Below are 24,364 nucleotides of genomic sequence, written 5' to 3'. Positions count from 1 at the left end.
GCCTGTCCTTGGTCCAAAAACAAATCTGGCTAACCAGCCCTACCAATATACAAAAATTATAATACATAAAGCAAGTGCCTATTAGGCTTGGTTTGTTGATGACACATAGCTGACTCCTCCTCTTTGTTAATAATTCTTGAAAGTAAATGTTCATCATAGTTCTCTCTATGCTGCCTTTGCCAACAGTTCTTTTTACAGAAGTCACTCAGTTTTTCTGTTCCAACAAAAGACACAATTGGCTTTTCAACTGTCCCCAAATGAATTGGTTAGAATTTCAGTCCAGAATGAAAAAAAAACCACTTGAAATAAACTATAATTCAATGATTTACAATATTTTATTAATACTCAGGCAGCATGTCATCATATGATTTCTCTCCATTGAAAGCTTTTCCTAGCATTATCATGAGCAGTATTCATTTAACAATATTACCAATGCATCAACATTTTAAAAACTCGTCACACATAATAAAGTGTCCACTAATCATCTCTTGCACATGACACAATTCTACCTAAAGTGTTTAATCGCATTTCATAAAGTGCAACAGTGCTATACAATACAGACAGAATTTAGTATTCCAATTACAATATCGCCCTTAATTTATTTCTGAGGTGTACTTCCCAATCAGTTCCACTCCTGGGGCATATTGTGTTGTGTGCACATGAATTATTAGTGGGCAATTCATTATGTATAATGAGTTTTTAAAACGTTCATGTATTGGTAGTGTATTACACAGCCTAAGGCAGCAGCCATGTAGTTATGGTTAAGTTGCTCAACTCAAAGAAAGGGCACTTTTTGGGTGGTTTATAACTTTGCCCAACTCTGGATGAATCCTCACGAAACATTGCAAAAAAAGTAAATGGCCCCCTTTGGAATGATTTTGTGAAGTTTGGTGCGGTTTCGTTAAAGGGGGCAATGTAATAGGGGGGGGCCCAACATTTGTGTAAATCCTCAAAGACGCAATGGAATTTTTTTTTGCTGAAGCCTACAGGCCAAACCGCTGGACGGATTTTCACCAAATTGGCGTAAATCCGTCCAAGTAGTTGTTTTCTAAACGCCCAAAAAGTAGGTCCAAGAAAATGAGTGATATCTGGGTCCAGTCCATGGACTCACTTTCCTATTCGGTCCGCGGATACCCTCCTTGGCCAATCAGAGAGTGGCATGATGTCTGTGGGCATAATACATGTGTACTGATAGGTCAGTTAAAAATGTGAGGTGCGTCATATTTTTTTTAAACGGACGCCATGTTGGATTCACGGACTGCACCCATTGTCCACGGACATCACGGTAAAAACAAAAGCAACTTTGCACTTGTGAAACTAATGAAACACTCTCTGGGGTGGTGAGGGGTCATGAGGATGGGATGGATATGGCCATAGAAGCCAAACAACTAGCCAACCAACTGGTGTTCTTTCATGTCTGAAGTCCGCGAACATCTGAGATGTTCGGGGACATCTATTCCTATTTCTGAATTACAGGGTTGGTGAAAAGCAGTTTATGGATGACCTGTAACTTTGCTGCCACATAATGAAACTGCATGGCATACTGCAATATCATACTGTACTCCGAAACCCCCGCCAGCTCATAGAGCCGAGGTTCGCTCAGATTTACTTTAAAACGAGCTAGCTGCATCCTTGAGATGGATGGGGGTGCAGAATTATTACTCCAACACCAATCAATAAGGACAACTCAATGGTTTGGCAAAGGGAGTCCGATTAATGACAAGTACAAAAAATAGGGAGTTATGGATATCAGCAGTGATGCGATTGTCCTTCTCACTTCAACTCCAACAAACTTCATACAAGTTGTAACATTTATACTCAAAACTCGTTATAATTGACATGTAACACTCAAAAGTTAACCTGCAATTCTATTGGTTAGGAAAAGGTAACTTTACTATAGGTACTATATCTGTATATGGTAACGGAGTGAGGGGATTGGGTAAACACTGCCAGGTGGGCATCTAAGCCCTTCCTTCAAAATGACTACTGCAGACATCACTAAAAGTATGACGTCCCATTGGTTCTACTAAATATAGGACCCTATATTATTTGGTCCATTGTGATTGGGTTGGCACCAACCCCATGCATACTTTTCTACTTTGCTTAGCAGCACGCAGAATGGTCGGCCAGGTGCGGTGTGCCCCTTAGTTACCCGGCCTTCCTCTGATTATGGTTACAATCAATCATCACTTTAGTAGCCATGTGTCTATTAGTTCACTGTGGTTGGCCTCGATACTGCATCTTCTGTCTGGAAAGGTTCTGATGTCTCCTGCCTGGTCGGGTGCCAAGCGTAGGTGTGAACCGTCACTTCTTCTTGTTCGGCTGGTCACATGATGCAGACACCGTGAATTTGCTTCTTTTCCATCAATTTGTGTATTTGATTTTTCTTTCAACCGCCACCTGCCTTTGCCTTCTTATCTCGATCTTTCAGAGGCAGGATATTCTCTTTTTAGTTTCAATTAAATGTAGCTACTGTTCACCTCGTCTATTGGTATGACATTGGCTTCCCTGGCACAAGTTACTTCTGCCGAGTTTCAATTCAACCGTCTCTTCTCGTTTTGCTAAATATGAATCTCTGCTCATTTGGCCTTTAGTAACGTGGGTTGATTCTGCTTCATTTGCAAAGTGGAAATATACTTATAATAAAGTACATTGTTTGAGGTAGATTTATGTATAATGGCGCTTGCCGCACTATTCTTCTATTAAGCATAGCAAGCAGTACTGTTTTCTTAGCCTTCTTGCGGTTCCAAACATATTTACAGGTGTAAACTGGTCGACTGGCTTCGTATTGCTTACAGCTTAATTTTCTTACATTTGGACATCATTCTTTTGTTTTAAGTTCACGATATCCTTATTCATGGCGTTTCGTCTCTTTGTGTCATTCTCGGGTCATCATTTCTTTTATCTGTGAGTCGGTCCGGGTCCTCGTGACGTCACCATTCATCTTCCATTAAGACCTTTTTGGTTTCTTCCGGGACAGTACTTAGGGAATCTTCATTTCGTTTCATTTGCTGGTTGGATTTCCTTAATGGATACCTTACTGTCCATGGTTTTCTGGGTATAGGTACTTCAATAGGCGTTGCTCTTCTGATAGGCACTGGGCAGGCCCCTACTGCGGCTCTCTGCTAGTTTATTTGCTCATCAAATGTCACATATATTGGTGTGAAGGTTCCTGGTACTCCAAAATGGGCGACTGGAGTGCAGGTTTTATTTGGGACCTCCTCTACAATTCTACACCTGACCCTGGTTCTGCAAAGTCTGGTGCTGCTTTGGCAAGAGTTAGCAAAATTAGACTGGGGGTCCCAAAATATATGAAATGCGTATAACTTTGGTGCCATTTGACAAATATGCACAAAGGTTTGCACACACATTATAGCCCCAGATGTGTATGTCTTTGCGAAGTTTGATGGGACTTTGTCAAAAGGGGGCAAAATTAGAGGGGGTCTCAACATTTTTAGATGGCTTATCTAAGTTGCTGCTGTTTGACAAATCTGCACAGACGTTTTCGGTATGATGATAGACCCCACCTTAAATGTTTGTGCAAAGACTACATGGATTTTGGTAAGTGTGGAGGCTATGTTATATGACTATATTATGTACGTATATTTTGACACTTTTCAAAAAATAAAACATTAACAGTTTTGCAGCAAACTTGTGCAAGTATCATTGGCAAGGGCCTGAAAGCATGGTTTTGCTAATGTGTCCATGTTTTATTTTTGAAAAGTTGAAAAGTTTAATAATGTAGTTACAAAAAATGGTGATATACCTTTGGTGACTGAGGTATAACCTATGTCCATGGGCAGTGGCCAGATTGTCTGGGTCATGGCTGGCTACTGGCCATGACCACGAGGGAACAGCAATGGGGTTAAAGTGGTCATGGCCACCAGGGACCAGCTATATGGTAACGTTTTTCAAAATCGGGATAGGTTTTAAGGAGAAAATAAATTCCTCAGGCGTCTACAGTCTGAAGTGCTGGACAGGATTGCAGCAAACATTCGTGTGGAGCATCAGCGAGGGCCTGAAAACATTGCTTTGCAAATCTGTCCTGTGTTTAACTTTTTTGAAAGTGTCTAAAAGTAAGTACAACAAATAGTGATATTCCGTTGCTGCCTGGGACAATGGGCCTGGCCCTCGGCAAGGACAAATGTCTACTCTGGCCAAAGCCCATGCCTATGGATTGTGGAAACTGGCCATAGCTGGAATCCATGAGCACTGGCCATTGGTCTCATCATGAGGGTATTCTGTACACTGAACTAGGTGCAATGAATAAAGGGGTTGGTTTGGTGGGGCTGCGGTTATGGTCGCGCCTCATGCCATAGGCAATTCAATGATGATTTGCATCCACAGCATGCACTGCTGATAACGGTATACATAAGTATGCGTTACAAAAAATGTTTGTTAAAGGAGATTTATAGTTCTTTCATATATGTTAAAAGAGGAATTAATAATAACTTATGTACAGTGATGTAACATCATGAAACATTTTTACTTATAAAAACCTAGTAAATTGACAGAATAAATGTTGTTAAAGAGATGTTACGGTTAATTTGCACCCCACTCTTTGGACTCCTCTGCCCCAGCAGTTAGCTAATGGCCTCTCATCTTGGCATCCCCTGGCACTTCCCTCCTGGGCGCCCATGGGCACTTGCCCAGCAGTACTACCCCTTTTATTTATGCACTTTTCTCACTGCACAATGCATATGTACATTTACAGGAGCACTGTGTACAATTTGTTTGTATAAGTTAGGACAATGCAGATGTAAATGATGTGTAGAACATTGTTGAGTAGCAGTTAGTGTGTGGAAGTTTAAAATGTTGATCGGGTTATATGTAGAGTTTTTGGAAGTGATTGGTGGATGGATGTGTGACTGTTCAAAAGCAGGCACTAAGGGAGTGTTACACATATAAAAGTCAATAGTGTAGAAGGGCTGTCCTTTACGATGGTGTGCATGTGTCAACTGGGTCTTTTAATGATGCATGGCCTGGGAAGGGGACTTATTGTAAGCTAGAGAAAAGTATTTGGGACAGAAAATAGTTTCTGTCCTTTTATGTTTTTCTCTAGTATAGAATTGTCCATTATTTCCATTAGCACAATATAAAATGCTAATGGAAATGTTGGAGAACCTTACTGAGTCTAACTACTTTACTGAGAAATGTAAAGTAGGTAGAATCTATAAGATTATTTGTTTTAGTCCTGTTCTTTAACTGTGAAAGTTGGTACCTAAAATAACCTTTTTTTGGTGTTTTTTAATTTAGTATTTTTTGTTGCTTTTTTGTTTCAGGTGAGCAGAGGAAGAAAGGTGGGGGAGGGTAATGAGGGAAGGGGTGCTAGTGAAAGATACAGGGGTGGTGAACAGGGAATTAAGTTGTGTGTGCCTTAAATCTAAGGTAGGGGGAAGTGTTTCTCATGCTCCTTGATTTCAGCCTCGAAAGCATTTCAACACTGCTCCCCCCGTGCAGAGTGGTGTGTTGCAGAATATGTTGAGTACTGTTGTCTTGGAAAGATATGGATCAGCAGCCTCTTTTATGGTTTGCGTGGTATATTGTGGGATCTTCTGCCCCACAGAAGTAGCCTGTGTGGTGGCAGTATTGGTTGAGAAAGATGAGGTACAGGAAGACAGCCTAGTGCTTCCTCCAAAAGGAACAGCCCTTTCTCAGAGCATCCTGGTGGCTGGATTTGGTGTGGCATTGCATGGAGGAGCTCCCTTAGGAGTACTGTGCAGGTTGTCCGCAACTGAGTGCAATTGCACTCAGTGCATTTAACCTTTGTAGCCTCAGTCTTCAGTACAGCCCCAATGCTGGTAAACAACCGCCACACCCATGATTATTTCTGGGTGCTGGAGGTAGTCATGTCCTCTGTCTCATCTTCCTGGTCTTCTTGCTTGTTTTCTGATTTATTGCCCTTTTTCTGTTGTGAAGCCCCTCCAGGTGGTGGTGGTGGTGGTGGTGGCTTCTGGGGAGGAAGGATGGCCATGGCTTATGCCATTTTTGAAGATAAATAGCAGTTGTGCTAATATTGTTCCAATCACATGCTCTCTCCTGGATTGAACATGGAAAATCAGCAAGAATAGGTCTAGTAGCTGTGCAAGGGTACATTTTCAACTTAATACTTCCTAGATCTGCTGAAAATGCAGTTTCGGACTGTTTGCGAATCATAAACTAGTTTGTGAAGTGCAGATTCGTTCACGGACACGTCATCATGCCACGTGCGGTCACATGACACCGTCCGTAAAGTCTCTGATGACGCTAAAAGTGCAGGAACGTCGGCGAACAGGAAACGGTGATAAAAAGTTGCAGAAAGTTCATAGAAGATTTAAAAATGTTGCTTGGAGGTGGGAGATTCCACCGTTTGTACTTGAAACTTTCTAGATTGGCTGAAAATGCTGATATATTGGGGTAAGTATAACATTAGGAAGTTGAAACACATTAGGGTGCACTGGTAAAAACCTATTAAATTAATTGAAAAAACTTTGCCAAAGGGACGTTATGATTAAGTTACAGGACATCAAAGATGGCATCAGACATGTTATTGATGACATCACTGATGACATCACATATCTAGATCACTTGTTTTTGTTCACCGACATATCTAGGCCAGGGGTTTTTGGTGCTCAGACATGGTTAATGAGCAGACCTTAAACACACAATTCATGTGTACACATGAAGATGAACTTTAATGTTATTGACATTATCGGGTGATATTGGTTCTTTTCTTTCCTCCTTACTGGAGTTTTCCTGTATGTGCCTCACATGTGTGTACATTTTGGATCTTCATGTGTATTGTTTCTACTAACACAAGTGTGTAGTAAGTCTTCACTTGTTAGCTATGTATTCCATAATTAACATTAGTAAAACATCTCATAGGATTAAAGTTATTATTTTACTGGCCAATATTACCAGATTAAAAAGTCTGTATTTCTATGGTGTATGGTGGAGCCATTGCCTATGCGTATATATGATTACGTTCATGTATTAACAACAACAGTCTAATATACTCTTTTTTTAAGATAAGTAGATCTCACAATCACCCCTAACATCTTGTTACCAACATTATAGACACAACCCCTTGTAAGGACATGTCATCAAAATGTATTTCAATGTCATCAGTGACATTTGTGATGTCATCTTTGATGTCCTGGGTGTTAGTCTTAGCAGTGCACGGTGGTGCCGCAAGCTATGGTTGCGTAACCTACCATAACTGGTGAATTTCTGGGGGGTTTTGGTTTTACTTGTAACCATAAGGTCCCTTTAACAAGGTTTGTTTGCGGAATGTCATAAATTCTTATTAGTACAACTTAACCATAATATCCCTTTAACAAAGTTTGTTCAATTAATATTGTTAAATGAATATTCCTACCCTCTCCTTTGAAGAGGACCTCCTTCAACTCCTCACCTCCTATCTGTACCCCAAGCCTAGACTCCTACTCCTAGATGATCTCAATTTAGGTTTTAACAACACCATCTCCTTGGCCAATGCCTTATGCGCAGTTGGCCTTTCTCAACATATTTCCACAACCACCCACATTTTAGGCAGCACCCTGGACTGGCTAGCAGATTGTAACTGTGAAACCTTAATCTTATGTAATACTCCCTGCCCATGGTCAGTGTGAGGATACTGAGGGCTTTCTCACCTCTTTTCCTCCTGGATCCTCCTCTCAGGTGGCCAGGGAAAGGCCATCACTTTGAATCACGACCCTGGAGGTTGATATGCGAGGGAGGATCAGCTGGGTGCAGGGAAATTGGGGAGTGAGGAGAGGATGTCCTTAGGTGAGACACGGTATCCCCCATTCCCTTTTCAGAATCAAACTTCCATCCCCTACACCTTTGTAGGCTACTGTCAGCTCTTTTCATCCTCCCAAAATGTCCCCCAGAAATATCACCTCAACACTGTGATGAGGAAGAGACCAACTAGGAGGACGCATCCTCATTTGGGTGAGACAAACGCATATCAGTCTTATATTGTTAATGCAGACACAGATCATTCAAGTACCAATACGAGGAGGAGACAACACAGTGTTATGCACACTTATTTAAGCTCATGGAACACCGCTCTGGTACTGAGATGAAGAAGAGGGCTATGGAAGAATGCAGGTGGAACAACCAGGCATGTCAGCCTAATGGATTTCACCAAGGTCAGCCAATTGAATTTAATGACCCACACCTGTGGTCATTTAACATTCCCAATAGATATAAGAAACTTGGCCACACAGAGCACAATTGGAAAGAAAGCAGGCTTGAATGGAGCAAAACAAGCTGGAGAGAAAGAAGTGGACTGGAGAGGGAGGAGAGGGAGACACAAGTCTCAGGAGCCGTGTCAAGCAGGAGAGAGGGATGAAGAGGCTTAGGCTGGCCACGAGAGGGTCTGCAAGTCCTGCATGCCCTCCTTGGCGGGTGCACGCAGCTGGAGCTGTGGGGCCTCAGAGCACTCCAGTGGCCTCAAGACTCCAGGAGCTGTGCTCTCTATGTCCTCCGCAAGGGTAGAGCAGAGGTATCACAACCCGGAGAAGCCAAAGGGAGCTGCCACATACAACTGGTGAGTGGAAGCGGGGAAACACTCCTTTTAAAATAAGTAATCTTGAATACTGAATGAAGTGAAAGACATTTTAAGCACTTTTGAATGCCGCACAAATCAAAGGCAAGTTATGGGTACTTGTGAATGGAATTAAAGCAAGGTGGTGCAAGCAGCATATACCATTGTATGAATTGTTTGAGACACAAGTGTTGGCAAAGCCAAGAGAATACAAGGAATGGTATGACGAGAGAAACCAAGTATTGATCAAAGTGAAAGAGTTCAAGGAATTGTGGGTTAAGAGGAAACCTGTACTGGCAAAAGCCAGAAGAATACAGAGAGTGTAACAAAGTGCATTGTGGCCAACCAAGCCACAGTAAAGTGTTGGAAGAGTGTAACACTGATGAAAGAAACAAGCCTCCCTGTCGAAGGAAAGCAGTGGGCAATTGTTGATGGAAAGCAGCTAAGAAGGGGGTATCGGTTGTGTGACCTGTAAGGGGTGGACCATGTGGTCCAACAACTGTGCCTAGACTGAGTGCCCCCCTTTATGGAAAAAAACAATGAAAGCATCTTTAAAGAAGCTTGTGTTGTGCAATAGCCACTTATTTGATTGTGAAGTCAAGAAACAGACTTACCCATGTGAACCAGTGAAAAGTACTGATGATAAAGGAGCTGGGAAGTATCCCAAGAAATGTTGTTATTTTCAAAAGCTGGAAGATGTGAACTCTTGGGGAAGGGAACCCAATACCTTGTTTTGAACTTGGGGAAGGTAAAGCTGATTACAAGCCAAGAGCTGGAAGAAGCTCTGAACTTTGTTTTGAACACTATTCATTTGATGCTGGCATCCCTACACAGTTAGTTCGGACAGAAAAAAATTAATTTGGACTTCCTGACACAGACTATCTTTAGTTTTCCTGACATTTAAGTTAAATAAAGCTTTTGAAATCCAATTTTGAATCTGTTGTCTGTGTCGAATTCCTGATGCCTTCACATCAGACCATCACATTATCATCTTCCTTATTCCCACTACCAAACCTCGCTGTAGCTCCACTGTATTCATGCTCTCTGCACTATTAAGCTGCTCTTGCAATCTCACAAAGGACCACCTCATCCCCTTACTCACAGACCTTAGGCTCACCCAAACTTTCTCTGCAAACCCCTTCATGCTCGTTGACCACTACAACAATGTTATCTCATAAGTGGTAAACACACTTGCCCCTCTGATAAAGTGCAAGGAAAAACCATCCTCACACAAGAACTTGTGGTTCACCCCGGGCCTCAAAGTCATTCACACAAGGAAACGTGTGGCTGAGGCAGAATGGCAGACATCTCACATCACTACTTTTGCTAAAGAAACAAGCAAACTAAGCACCTCACCAAAGTCAAAACATAAAATACCAGAATTACCAACGCCATATCATGTATGCGAGAACTCTTTGCTACCCTACGCAAACTCGAGTTCCAGACACCAACACCCTCCAACTTCAGCAAAGATGACGCATGGTGCAGTAAGATACAAGTTGCCCTCATGGGTAAATCGTTTCACTAAAATAGCAAATCTGCCTAAAATAAATCACCATCTGCAATAGTTCTCAGCCCACACCCCTCACCCAACATGAAGCACCGCCTCACTTCCCCACTTCAAATTCCACCCTCTCCACGAAAGTCACCCACCTCATCAAAGGTTTCAAACCCTCAAGCTGCAAAGGTGATGCCTGCCCCACCCCACTAATCAGAGAGTGTGCTGTGGCCCTCAGCCCCCCACATCATGGCCACCATCAGTGCTTCCTTCACCTAAAGCTCTGCCCCAGACAGCCTTAACGAAGATTGGATCCTACCGCTTCTTAAAAAACCCTTGCTTGACCCCAGCATTCCCACCAACTACTGTAACCATCATTACTGTTCCCTTCATCCTAAAGATAGTGGATTGAGCTGCCTACCTACAGCTCCAAGACTACCTTGAGCTTCATCAAAAACTCGGCACCCGACATGCGGTCTTCCGTCCAACACACAGCACTGAATTAGCCTTACTAAACCTAAAAAATCAACTTGATGAGATGCAAGAAAATTGGCCCTTCTACTTTTACTCGACCTATCTGCTGCATTCTACCTCATTGACCACAGAACCCTCTGCCACCATCTGTTTACCACTGCTAACTTCTCCTCTGAAGCAACCAAATGGATTGCCTCCTTCCTCACCTACAGACCCATGAGTGTCTTTTCTGGGGAATCCACAGCTCCCCCATTGCCTGTCAAGTGTGGTGTCCCACAAGGTTCCTGTTTCTCCCATAATCTCTACAATGTCTACACAAAGCTCCTCTTTACCCACCTGGAAGCCCTTAAAATTACATATACTAACTATGCAGATGACACCTAAATCATCCCCCCCTTTACAGGAAACTGTTTGCAGGATACCACCACAGTCAACACCACTCACAAGATCATCCAGGCCTAGATGGCCTCCCATCTGCTCTGCTTTAACGAAGAACAAACTGAACTCCTACTTGTCATAATCCAGGCTTTACCCAACAAACCAGACATGGTTTATCTCTCCTTTGTGAGAGATGCTATCATTATCCTGGTCTCACCCTTGGTGAAAACACAGGAAGTTTACCTAGACGCCACAATAGACATGATGAGACAGTGCAATTGCATCCTCTGCTACCCACACCATGAAACTCATAAACACTAGCAAACCATCCTTTCCGTCAACAACTACTTCCCCATCGCACAAGCCATCATAGGGTCTAATTTAGACTAAACCGCTCTACTCACTGGCACCTCTGAATGGAATATCAACAAACTACAAAAAATCCCAAACAATGCCCTCCAAGAAGCCCTTCATCTTCCCAAATATAATCACATTTCAGATGCCAGAAGAAAGGCGCACTGGCTCCCAATTCGTGAACATATCAAATTAAAAACCCTCTCCACCGTCCACCGTTGCCAAACCAACACAGCACAGTACTAGTTTACCTCTCACAGTCTCGAAAAAACAAACTCAACAAGACTGACACGCTCAGCCTACCGTGACTGCATCACTGTTCCAAGATTGAAGAGATCTAAAGCAGATGATGCTAACATCCCTGCCTCTGCCTTCAAACTCTGCAATTCCTTACGTACCTTCTCTCTAAACCTTCATATTGGACATTCAGAAAACACCTAAAAAAAGTGGTTCTTCACCTAATGAAGGGTGACGACCATCTTCTGCCACACTGACTCCAACATGCTTTGTCCTGTAACAATCACCTAGATGCCCCTAGGCTAAGCGCATTCTATAAATGTAATAAATAAATAAATAAATAAATACTGTTACTTGTAATGCTAGCAAATCCTTTTGAATGGAGAACAACCATATAGATTGCCGTGCGGGGGTCAGTCGGCATGAAAGTACAGATAGGGGCATGGATTCTTAATACAGATTGTGGCTGGAGACAGGTGTCTAATTATAACAAAGGCCAAGGGGAGAGGAGATCCCAGGACGGGGTTGGCCCCCTTCTCCTCGCGTATGCATGGATTCCATGCCTTATATGAAGGGGTGAACACGTTCCCAGAATGTATCTGCTCTTATGGTATTTGAATTTTGCTTGAAGTTGCTTCTCTTGAGGGTGTAGGTCTTAGACAGCAAGGTCGCCCATTGTTTATGTGTGGGAGGGTATAGTGCTTTCCAATTAAGGAGGATGAACTTCCGGGCGGTCAAAATCATGGGCTCTCATTACAAGTCAGGCGTTAAGGGTTTAACGACGCCGTTGGCGCTGTTAACCCTTAACGCCTGATTCACACTTTAACGACTGCTTTTTGTAGGCGTTAAAGTCCAAGGCGCTAAGCGACCTTGGTGCTAATTACGGCACCATAATTTACGGTGCCGAAATTAGCGCCTTCCCCATCCCCATTATGCCCTATGGGGCAAAAATGGGAATGGGGAAGGGCAAATGGTGAATGGGGAATTACCGCCCCACTCACCTTGGAATGGGGCGGTAATTCCGCCATCCACCATGCCGGACTCCGGCATGGACCATGGTGCTAATAGCTAATAGCACCATGGTCCAGCGCCGGACTTGTAATGAGGGCCATGATGTGTAAGAATTTCCTAGTGTGGCCGTCTTTATGCCAGTCTTCTGCATTTGCTCCAAATAGCATGGGCATCAGGGACATTTCAATATTGGCGCCTTGAACTCTAGAGGCATGTCTATGAACCCTGTGCCAGAATGTACTAATTTTTGGGCACGATCAGAACATGTGTCCCATTGTCCCAGGCTGGTCACATAGCCTCCAACAGGCTGTTGAATAGAGCCACTTTCATACTGAACAGAAGAGTGGGGGTTAAGTAAGCCTGCTGGAGCACCTTACATTGTATTTCCCTATTCTTGATATTGTAAGCGACCTCTTTGATCACTGAAAAAAATGTGTGCATGTTCCCCGCATCTAATGTGATATCTAAGTCTTGAGCACAGCACTTAGCTAATGTGGTATTTCTAGACAGATTTTTAGGCGTACAAGTAGTATAAAAAGTCTTGAGTCTCGGGTATATCGTTAGATCACGGCCAAATTCAGCCTCAGCAGTCGAGGGTTCGCTGTCACGTGACTCTACGGTTGTGTGCATTTTAACAGCTGACAGCAGTGCAGCAAATTTGCAGCCACTCTGCATCAGCAAGGCCGAGTATCTGTTTGGCATCATCAAATAGTAGCAGCTTGGAGTCCTCTAAGAGATGCATGATCGTTATATGTTGTCAGTCTGTATTCTGCTTGTCGTGTAACGCGTAGCGTACTCTATTTGATATGACTGCTCCAACACTACTCCACGGTGGAGTGATTTTGAGATGAGTACCAGTAACTGATCACATCTTGTAACATTGAGTGAGCGTGGGTCCTACGATCGGGCGTTTTTTAATGGCCTAGTGTAATCTAGTCCGTGGAACGGAAAACATTTCTTCTCATGGGGTGTATTTTTGGAGCATTGTCAGCTCTGCAGAGTGCCAGCTCAATGCATCTTCTGGGTTCAGCCAGAGTTTAACTAAGCATACTTCTGCGGCCATGTAATAGGTTTTCCATGAGGGAAACGCCAGACCCTGTCCGGTTTAAGTGCTTGGAGAACCGATTTATTGAGGTGCGTTTTCTTGCCACGCCAAATGAACTTTGTCATGCGTTTGTCAAACTCCTTAAACATAGCAGCCATTAGGGTTGATGGGATCATGGAGGCCTGATATATTCATTTCGTCATCGAAGTCATTTTAGTGGCATTTATTCTACCGGTGAGCGAGAGCGGAAGGGATGTTAGCCAGAACCAGGAATTAGTTTAGGGCAACTAGCTCACTTAGTGTGATGCTGATCATAATTCCCTGATATTTTATGTGTTTCTGCTGGAGTCCAACTGGTGACACCCCACCCGGATCCCACAGATAACTGACCATAGGGGCATAACCTCTGATTTGTCCCAGTTCACTCTATACCCGGATTTTGAGCTGTATTCTTGCAGTTTTGTAGAGCAGTGGCTAATGTAAAATAAGATATCATCTGCATATAGCGAGACCCAATGTTCCTCATCATCTCTGGTAATACCCGCCCACTGGGAGTCCTCACTACGTTTTAGGGCTAGCGGGTCAATTGCCAAGGTGTATAATAGGGGTGATAGCCCTGGTGTCTGCCCGTCTAGGGCAAAAGGCTCGACTGTTCAACCAGCTGCCCAGGGATTATCGTAGAGTAATTTGATCAGATGCATAATCCGTCCACCGAAGCCAAACTGATCCAATACTGCAAACATGCGGTGCCCCCTTACCTTGTCAAATGACTTTTCGGTATCCAAGATTAGGACCACATCTTTGGGGTCAGCGTTGCATGTAAGTAAGTGTAGTAAGCGCTGTGTGTTCTCTCTGGAGAGGCAGCCTTTGATGAACCTGGTTTGGTATCTATGTACTAAGGAGGGCAGAAGCCTTTCCATGTTTATAACTAGGCACATTTTTGTGTCCTAGTTTATCAATGAGATGGGGCGATATGAGCTACAATCCCTTGGGTCGCAACCTTTTTTATGGAACACTGCTATGTTAGCTAGCAACATAGAGTCTGAAAGGTGAGCGGCTTCTTCTGCCTCAGAGAAGACCTGCTCCAATTTCTAGGTGAATGTGTTTGTAAGCAGTTTATAAAGATCTACCTGTGGACCGTCAGGACATGATGCTTTACCCACAGCTAGGCCTGCAATGTCTTTAGCTACCTCATGTTCCGCGATAGAGGCATTTAGAATTTTGAGATGTGTAGGTGAGATTCTAGGGAGCCGTATGAACCATAAGAAATCATCGACTAGCAGCATATTGCTCACTGGGGGTGTTACATAAAGTGCCTTATAGTATTCAGTAAACTTGCAGTTAATGTTAGCATCGTCCAAGAGTGGGGTGACTTGTTTGTCTCAAATAGAGTCTGCGATTTGGATACTCTGTTTGCTATTAAAAGCGAGTGTGAGCATGGGGTTAAGGTCTATTCCCTTCTAAATATAAGATTTAAATCCACCTGTAAGGCTTTCTGGGCTCGATTGGTGGATATATGTGTGATTTTAGAGTGTAGTTTAACTATCTGTGCATGGACCTTAGGGTTGTATGTGTCTTTTTGTGTCCATTCAGCAATTTCAAGGTCCAATATAAGCTGTGTCTGGCACTTCACCCAGGATTTGCATTTGTGAACCCATTGAGATGTGCACTGACGGCGCATGTAGGACTTATAAGCATCCCAACATCTGTGAACAGCGTATTTGTCTGATTCATTGATCTACCAGAATGATGTCCTGTACCATGCCATTGGTCTCCTGCATGCGTTGGCCAACGACGTTCATCTCAGTAAGGAACACTTGGAGTTGGGCTGGGACATCCATTTTGTTTGAGTATCATGTGATCTTCTGTGAATTAGCCCGCAACTGATGTCTGTCACCAGTGTACTCCATATCTGATTTGGATGTGGTCTAGGCATATCCCCACAAACAGGGGCCAGCAGTACATTTGCGGGTATAGGTGCCCAAAAAGCCTTTGTGACCTCAGTATGTGTTATCTACCTTGGCGCATCGCAGGCAGAAGTCAGCATGTGTAACAGCGGGCAGAGGAGCTTGTGTAGCTGTGCAGATTGGGCCTTTGCTGGGTAAAAACCCATGGGAAGATGCAAGAGAGGTCAGCGCACCCCTTGCCACGTGTTCTTTCTGTTGATCAGTGTGTGGGGCACCCTCATTGTGGTGATCCAGGGTATGGCATGGCATACATCTGTGCAGTCTGCCCTAAGGCCCAGGAGCAAGGTATTGCTTCATGCACGCTGACCATCAATCAATGATGAACTACAGGAGCATATCTTCACTGTGTCATTGGCTGACATTTTCTATGCCTTGTTATATGCAGGGGCGCCGATCATTAAGATAATTGCTGTAGCGTTATACAGCAGCGCTCATTTGGCTTACCTCGGGCCACGTTCTTCACTCAGTGCAGAGCGTCTTAGTTGAGCCTCCAGGGGTTCCATCCTGTTCTCCAGCTGATGGGGACCAGTGCTGCAGTGAGTGAGAAGCTGCAGCCCACCTGTGCATCGGGTAGAATTGCTTCACTGCCCACGGGCACCTGAGCATTGGGATCACTGCTGCATCTATAGCGGTCCAGACAGGCTTCTCATTAGCTTGTGTCACTCTGCTGACAAAGCCGGGAACGGGTCACATGTTATGTTAGCGGTACTTATATAACGCACCGTCACCAACGGAATTAGTCCCCAGGTGCTCTGGAGGATCTGTAAATGAGAAGGTGGGGTGGGTTAGTAAGTTGAAGAGGGCGTAGGATAGTTGGAGGAGTGGTGTACTGTTGGCAGCTTCAACTCGGTAGACACCGGGTGCTGAGCTTTGGTACGAGTATTGGATCGGTGTCAGTCCGTGTGTGCTGTTGGTGTGGCTTCTGTGTTGTTGCAGTGTGGTGAAGTGCGTGCAGCTGGCTGTGCGAGAGATGGTTGTGTGAGTTTTTTTTAAGTATGCAGAGAATTAGAGTTTATATTGGTTAGTGGGTTATGTGACATTTTCACATTCAAGCATTCACAGTTCTATCTAAGTGTGGCACTTGCTGCCCTACACAACTCAGTCTGAGTGTTGCACTCACCAACCTTAACAATACAATCCAGATACCACACAGGGCAATGTTCATAATTCTATCAAAGTGCAGGACATGCCAACATTCTCAATTCCCCCTAAGTGTAGTACTTGGTAATCCTCACAACTCCGTCTAGGTGTGGCATATGCTAACATTCACAATCCTGACTAGATACGGCGCAGGCTAATGTTCTCAACTTTAAGTGTGGCACATGCTAACGTTCACAATCCTGTCTAGATACGGAGCAGGCTAATGTTATCAACTTTAAGTGTGGCACATGCTAACATTCACAAGGTTCATGCAAGGTTTATCTCACCATCTTTGAGAACGCTAAAGCAGTTGCGCATCCCGCGATCCCACCACGGTTGTCACCGTAGGCAGCCCGCTCCATCAGGAATTGTCGTCGCAATCCGCCATGTGAGGGCAGATTGAGCCCAAACTTACTCAAGGGCTAGCGCAGCATAATCGGCTCACAGAGCTGCGGTCATGTCTTTTCGGGGAAGCGTCCCAGTGGGTGTAAAACCCTGTGGGCCTGCTTGTGGAAGTCAGAGATGCATCAGGCAGCAGCCATAATGCTCTAGCTCTGCAGCACTCCTTATGCTGTCTGAGTATTAATAAAATATTGTTAATCATTGCATTATAGAATATTTTGAGTGTTTTTTGTTTGTTGTTTTTAGTGGCCGAGGGGTTACCCACTTGAATTTGTACCCTGGAGTCTCCCCTTGTGTTTGTTCACTCTCAATCCTCCACAAACCTTGAAATTTCACAGAAGCATAAAATAGATTACTTTTCTCACCCCTTTCCAGCTACTCGGGAGTTATCTCAGCAGCCCCTTTTTCAAAGTAATTACACCTCTTCCTAGAGCTGTAGTCAGCTTTTATGGTTACATTTCAGGGACATCTTGGCCCTCTTCGTTATCATCGATCTTTGTATTTTTGCTTTGTCTATTTAGACCTTTACTGGGCCCTTAAGCCCCTTGGTTTACATTCTGTGTTAGGAAAGATTTCTCTTTACAACACCTTACCCCCCATTTATATGGACCCCAACTGGACTGTAACTGTTTGATTTTATTTTATAATCTGACCTGCCCTTTTTCCAGTGCATTGGAGCCTTCAGTTTTACTATACTGCTTTTGCTAATTTGTCATGGGGAAACTGACATGTCCTTTAGGCTGTCAGTGCTTGTTACATTGTTACCACTGTTGGTAACATTTTATCATTGTACAATTCATCTTGCAATGCAGTACAAAGGGGTACACTTTTGGTTTTACCCTACAGTAACACTCAGAGGATTTTGAGTTACTCTAGATGTGCCCCAAGGGACAGGCTGGTGGCAGCAGTTACTTTTTGCTATTTTTAGTGTTTTATGTTAGCATTATTGTGTTTTCCATGTTTAGCTACCTACTGTGGCTAGTCTTCAAACATGGCTGTGCCACAAGGCTTTTTCGTTCTTCCTTGACCATCTTGTCACAAACCCTTCTTCTTTGCTTGTGAGTACAGGAAAATCGTTATATGGGCTTCCAGTGCCCAGAAAAGCTAAGCTTTTCACTGGCTACTACAGGGCCATGTGTGTTTGCTGCCAGGAAGTGGGCTCGGACTGTCTGGTCCCAATCCACAAACTGGTTTGAGTGCGTCTGTATTGTATGCTTGTGTTGTGCCACCAGTGGTCCTGATTTGACCACTGCTCGGGTGTTTTTAGGCCAGACCTTTGATTGTCTAGTGAGAATTTTGGCTCTTACCTGCTTTTTGAATAAGAAGAGGACCCCTGCACCCATTCTTCATAGATCCTGGAAGAAACCTGAAGGAGACAAGTTTCCTGTGCAGCTGCAAGACATGGAAGGAGACTATGGACCTGTTGGAAAAAGGCATGGCAACTAACTTCTGCTGCTGTCCTGGAAGAGCCCTGTCTTGTAGGTGATCTTCAGCAGTCCTGCAAAGGAGCTGTGACCCTTGGAGTGGAGAGAACACTCACTCTCAATGGCAGCTCAGAGTCCACCAAATAAAAGCCATCAGAAGTGCCCCTGGATCACTTAGTGGTTGCCCAGCTAAGAGATAGGGCTACTGCAGATGTCGCCATTCCACATTGAGGCCCATAAATTTGGAGATCGACAGCTTGTGCTACAGGACTCACCTCTGCCCAATATTGTGGTTCCAGCATCAAGGGGACCCCAGATAAGAGACAAAGGGCCTCATTACAACTTGGGCGGTAATGCCAGCGCTATTAGCGCCAGCGCTATCTGCCCTACCGCCGAACCCCCGGCGCTAATAGCTCCGGATCACAAGTTCGGCGGTAATGGTATTCTCCATTCCCCATTGAGCTCAATGGGGAAATTTTGCGCTCATACCGCCAGCGGATTTCCCACGGCGGTATGAGCGCGAATTTTCGGCAGATTTCTCCCCAGCTCAGAGCGCTACCGCCTGATTTAAGGGTTACCGCCAAAGTCGTGATGAGGCCAAAAGTCTGACTTCAGCAACTATGTGAACCTGCATTTCTGTGCATCAGTGGCCATTGTCCAAAACAGCTTTCCTGCATCCAGTCGTGTGCTGAGTGGGGCCCTACATCGAGTTGGTCTGCATTCTCCAACCTGAAGACCTTGCTCCAGAATGTGTTGCAGACAGGAGAAGTGCTCAAACCTGTAGCCCCTGGGCACCAAGGACCATAGCTGAACACGGGAAAAGCAACCTTGCACCGTCTTCAGAAGACATGCCAAGTCCTAAGAAGAATCAGAGTGGGGGGTGGGGGAGTTGTAACAGTACTTACCTGAATCCCTATCATCCATTTTAAAAGTTTGGTACATTTTAGAAACTTTTACAACTGTTTAGTTTTGCCATTGTTTGCTTGTCCAAGCATTCTGAAAATGGTGGACACTTTTATTAGGTAGGATAACTTGCCCTCTACCCACCCCTTGGAACTCTTCATTGGACCCCAGAAACCCTACACTAATGTTTTCCTGTCTCACAAAACTGTGTGGAACTTTGGTGAACTTTTGAGCACAAGGTCCCATACACCTTAGGGATCGCCTTTTAAAGTTAGTGTTGTATTTCTGTGAACCTGTAGTTCTGCATACTAATACTTATCTTTCGTTTCAGGGGTTTATTATGTATGTTTCCCTACTCCAGTGATTGTATATATGAATATTTTATTTAGTCTTGTGTGATAACATTACATGCTGGTAGTCAATTTTTTCATAGTGTTGTATGGCCATAAATACACATTTATTAAAGCTGGCACCTTACAGGCTCACCAACTCTTGAGACTTAGCCATGACCACTCACCTTGCTACCTTGAACCTGTTTGGCTACAGCTCCCAGAGTCCCTCTCACTTATGTGCCCCAGTCCAGGATACTTGGGCCAAGCCCAAGGGATGCACAATGTCTCCTGGCCCTCTGGTATCTCACATTCTTGTGACGCTGATAGTTAACATGCAACGAAGGCTCTGAAAGTGGTGCTGTTGATTAACAGTGCAGGGATGTCCTTGGCAACAGTGTCTAACATCACATACTCATGGCGTATCAACCCCAGGGCAATGTCAAATGCAAATACTGGAATGGTTGTCATGCCTATGACATGCGGCTAAAACGCATGTATGTCTTCCACAAATGGTGTCTGCCCATTCCCCTTGAAAACAAACATTGAAATGTAAAATGGCAATGTACTTGCCTCATGTTGTGAAACTTTAACCATATGTCATGTCTTTCCCTGTTTCAGAGTTGTAGTTCATCCTTCCCTTCTTTTGTCATCAATGAAGGCATGCCTTCCCTATAGATAAATATGTGTGCAATTATATTTTGTAAGAAAACATGCAGACATCTGTATCTTTAAAAGGTTCTGAAGCAATAAATTGTGATATGTCACACAGGTATTCGGGCCTAACAATCAATGTATGCAGGAGATTTCACATTCCAGGTTATGGTGACATGATGCACATCACTGCAGGCGTTGCATTCTCAGAGCTGGGCCCACATTCTTATAGTCCATGAAATATCTGTGCATGAATGTCATGATGTACAAAGTAGTTCCATGCACTAGGCAGATGGCAATGAAAAATGCATTTATTTGGGCATCCGGTGAATGTGGTCTTGGGTGTTGTAGACATTCCCCATTAATGTCTCAGAATGAGTTATGTGGGGGTGTATGTACATTCAATATTCACTCTGTTATAACTGGCAGGCAATTACCAGAAGTCATTCCAGCACCCACAAACCTGCCATGCTCAGGTGAAATACTTAAGTACCACCTGCCTCCATCTGCGTGACTCTCCTGCTTCCCTGCCTTTGTAACCCACCTTGATAGGGCATTTATTGCCCAGGCCTCCTGAGCAAAGGGCTGACAGAGACAAGGGCCTCAACCACTAGAACACCTGTTTGGTCCTGTCATAGCCTGGAATGTGCCAAAGGAAAGAATCCCTGCACAACATAACCCAAGGTACCCTACCGCCATATTCATCAACCCATATTCGCCTCATCCTTTCCCCACTCTAACCACAACAAGCAAATACTCTGAATGCACCAAGCACCATCACAGCTCAACCCACACAACCTCATAAACCTCCCCCACAACCCCTCACCCTACTCCACCTAAACACACACTCAACCTCATGCTCATCAACACTTGCTCCACTGTACTCCATGCAGCATACATTGTTGATATCATTACAATGCACAACTATAATGCACTCTTCATAACAGAGACATGGCTTATCCCCACCTTCTCCCACATCTTAAATGCCATTGTCCCTGGTGACTAGAGCATCCAGCATGTCAATACTATAGAGACGTATGGCGGGCACCTCACTGTCACCCACAAGGCTTTATGGACATGTGCACTCCAGGATCCCTCAAACCTCAAATCCATGGAGATCAGGACATGTCACTTTATACTCTCCCCACAACCCAACTGCTAAATCCGACCTGATATGTCGTCCACCTCCATGTAACAAAACCTTTCTGGATGAACTGACGGACCTCAACACTGTCCTGAGCTCATCACTGCATTAACTGTCAACCATTCTATCAACATCATCCTATGAGATTACAATCTGCCAGGAGTACAAGTCACCAAGAAAACCAAAGAAGATCTCTGCAATCTCCTGGAAAGCCTCCACATCACGCTACTCCTCACTGTTGCCACCCACACCAAAAGCAGCACTCTTTGCCCAGTATTTGCCTCATCACCAGCCATCAATTGCCTCCCCTATATACAACTCAACTGGACTGAACTTGCTGCCATACCTCTAAAGCTCCAGCACTCAAAGTCCTCCAATCGAGGGCAACGGAAAAAAAAACATAGGCATCTCAACACTCATTCTGGAAGGCTTGAAAGGAAACCTCACCAACTTGGCTTCCATGTTCACTACTTTGTTCTACTTCAACATCCTTCTCAACCAGCTCAACTGCACTCCAACTAATTCTGTCAACATCCATGCACCATTGAAACCATTAACTAACAAAAACACAAAAACACACCATCCACAAGCTGTAACACACAAGAACCGACTGACAGTAAATATGCAATGCACATAGGAGAACACATCTGGAGAAACACACACATTTAAGAAACCTCTCCTCATCTTGCTGGATCCTCAGCCCTTCAATCAAAGCACATTATTACACAACATCTACAGCAGAAGCTTCCAACAACTGCAGAGCTGTCTTCAAGGCCATTAAACACTGGATCAGCTCCCACATTACCCAAATATATAGAGAGATGGAAGGCAATCAACATGTTCTTAACAGACAATATTGACAAGATCTTTGACCACAGTGATCTCACCATAGACACCCCAGCCATAGCACCACTCAAAATCCCAAGAAGGTCAAAATTCAAAACACTAACACTTGAAGAGTTCAAAAACATCATTGTGAGACTCAAAGGCCACTCCGACAAGGACAGCATCATCCCAGCCTCCATCGTGAAGAATGTCACAGGAAAGGCTCTCACTCCTCTCATCCAAACTATAAATGCCTCAACCGTGGAAAACATTTTTGCTGATGTATCATAAACTGGCCAAATCCTATCCCTACTAAAGAAGCCCACACTCGATCTGGATGACCCAGCAAACTACTACCCAATCACCCTTCTACCCATCTTTGGAAAGATCATTGAGAATAAAGTCAGGCTCCAATTATATGAAAAGATTGTCTACTACAGCCTATTTCAAGTATACCAGTCCGGGTTCTGGCAAAGATGCAGCACTGAAACCGCTACCATCCAGGTCATTATTAAGGCACTCCTCATCACAGAGAATTGTGACCCATGCCTCCTGGTTCTGCTCGACCTCCCTGCTGCATTGAATACAGTCAATCACAAAGTGCTACTGAACATCCGATCATCCCACATGGGATTTGATACCACAGCCCCTGGCCTCAAATTATGGTTTGACTCCTACCGCAACAAGAAATACCAATGCAGCCAAATGCAGATTTCAACAAGGTCCAGTGACCTGAGGAGTCTCACAATGCTCCATCATCTCTCCTGTCATCTTAAACATCTATGCAGAGGCACTCTCTGCCAAATTAAACATCAAAACCCACCTGTATGCTGATGACATACAGTTAAACTTAAAGCTCAACTACCGTGATGACATTCACCAAATGAAACACTGCTACCAAAATAGACTTCTGATCCATTGACCAAGTGAGGTGTTGTAGGAAATTGTATCAAGGCCCCTATTCCCCATATGCAAGAGCATGTGCGTCTCTGATTTCCGTTTTCTAAAACACGGGGAACTATCTCTCTGTTCTATCTTTTTGTATGGGGAACATAGCTCACTGTAACATCTTTTGGTATGGGGGATTTAGCTAGGGTAACACCAGGCCTACTATGATGTCAGGAACACTCAGTTTTCACATCAGTTGTATTTGATCACAAAATTAACTAACAAATCAGGGTCATTATTTTATATGGCACATTTCCCAGGCCACGCTAGAAATGGTAACCACAAAAGTGATGGGTGGAAGGTTTTGAATGAATCTGAACCACAGGCATTGCTCTGGGCAACTTTCCACACCACCGTTTTTTAGCCTATCTGCGCCATTGCAAAAGGGGTCCAGCCATATGCAAATCAGTCAGGTACTGCCACCAATGGTAGCAGCCCAGCCCGAACTGATAGGCCAGTGTCCCCTCTGCACGGAAACACAAGCAACCCCCAGACATGTTTCGGCCTTGTTGGGCCTCCTCAGTGAGGTGCAGCTTGGTTCCCTATGGTGCAGCGAGCAAGGGACCCTCTCTCACATAGTGAGATAAACTGTAACCACAAAAGTGATGGGTGGAAGCTACTCCTCACTGATGACGCCCAACAAGGCTGAAACATGTCTGGGGATGCTTGTGGTCTTGTGCAAAATGGATGTAACCTAGCAGTTCGGGCTGGACTACCCCTTCGGGGGTGGAACCATGCCTGATTTGCACATGGTCTTTCCCCTTTTGTAATGGCTTAGTAGGTGAAGAACGATGGTCAGTAGGGTTCCCCAGAGCAATGCCAGAGGTTAACATTTATTGTAAACCTTCCAGCCATCACCTCTTTTGTTTTGTATTGTCACCCCGAGTGGGACGGGTATGCCGAGACATGGGTCCCGTGCCTGCTGGGCCTAGAGACCCAAGCTACTCCTCACTGATGATGCCCAACAAGGCTACTATTCCAGAGGTTAACATTTATTGTAAACCTTCCAGCCATCACCTCTTTTGTTTTACGCTAGAAATGGATCAGCACACATACATTTTTATCACATACCTTATGTGCTCATTTCAAAACACAAGCACA

Source organism: Ambystoma mexicanum, chromosome 12, assembly GCF_040938575.1.
Source record: "Ambystoma mexicanum isolate Mex_15411 chromosome 12, UKY_AmexF1_1, whole genome shotgun sequence".
In the NCBI taxonomy this organism is placed as follows: domain Eukaryota; kingdom Metazoa; phylum Chordata; class Amphibia; order Caudata; family Ambystomatidae; genus Ambystoma; species Ambystoma mexicanum.
Note: the sequence above shows the minus strand (reverse complement) of the source record.